The sequence below is a fragment of the Marmota monax genome, unplaced genomic scaffold (assembly GCF_021218885.2).
Source record: "Marmota monax isolate L192 unplaced genomic scaffold, Marmota_monax_Labrador192_F-V1.1 WCK01_AAM20220418_F8-fsc00013, whole genome shotgun sequence".
NCBI classification, from domain to species: Eukaryota; Metazoa; Chordata; class Mammalia; order Rodentia; family Sciuridae; genus Marmota; species Marmota monax.
This window is the reverse complement of record NW_026692202.1, coordinates 21,351,975-21,352,805: the sequence shown is the minus strand read 5'-3', so window position 1 is coordinate 21,352,805 and position 831 is coordinate 21,351,975. Positions and strand designations below refer to the sequence as shown.

At 27.9% G+C, this 831-nt stretch overlaps 1 non-coding gene across 1 annotated transcript; it reads left to right on the top strand.

Annotated features, from left to right (window-relative positions):
- The first annotated feature begins 213 nt into the window (after positions 1 to 213).
- Positions 214 to 286, top strand: Trnal-cag (transfer RNA leucine (anticodon CAG)). Its single transcript has one exon. It is a non-coding gene; the product is annotated as a tRNA-Leu (tRNA).
- The last annotated feature ends 545 nt before the right edge of the window (positions 287 to 831 follow it).

Here is an 831-nt window from a genome sequence, read left to right as displayed (position 1 = left end):
TTTGCCATATTTATATAACCAAACAGTCTATCTTTTCTCTAACAGTGTCTAGGCTTCCTGTTAAAGTTAAGATATCTCCAGATTTTCTTAAAAAATATTAGTATTTTTATATTAAATTATAAATCCATTTAAAATTCTTTGCTGACTAATATGGAGATAAAAGTGAGAATGGAATTTTTCTTTTTCCATATTAAAAATTAGTTGGTTGAAGCTGGGGATATAGCTCAGTTGGTAGAGTGTTTGCCTCAGATGCACAAGGTCCTGGGTTCTATCCCCAGCACCACCAAAAAAAAAATTAGTTGGTCTGGTACCATTTATTAAATAATAAGTAATTTGTCCTTTCTGAATAAATTTGACATTTCTATCATTTTTTCATTTATTTAATTTTCACTTATAATGAGATGTAGTTTCCATTCTGATTCATTCTGTCCCATGAATATGTTTGCATTTTTCTAGATCAATAGCATTTTATATCCATTAAAGTAAGTCCTTTCTCACTATTTTTTCCAAATTTAATTTATTTTAGAGCTCAGTACTCCATAATAATTTTAAATTGTTTTATCTAATTCTCTAATTCTCTTTCTCCCTAAGATTATTTTTTTAATTCTATTTGGAATTGCATTAAATTGATTTATTAATTTTGTGATAATTGACATTTTATGATATTGTCTTTCAATCCAGTAAAATGGTATAATAGTATCAATCAGGTTAGTAAAATGGTATGCATTTTCATCTATTCCAATCTTATTTAACTGTTTAATCTCTTCTCTCTAACAATAAAACCTTGAAAATACTTTTGCTTTCCCCCTTCCTCCCCCATGACATCCCCAA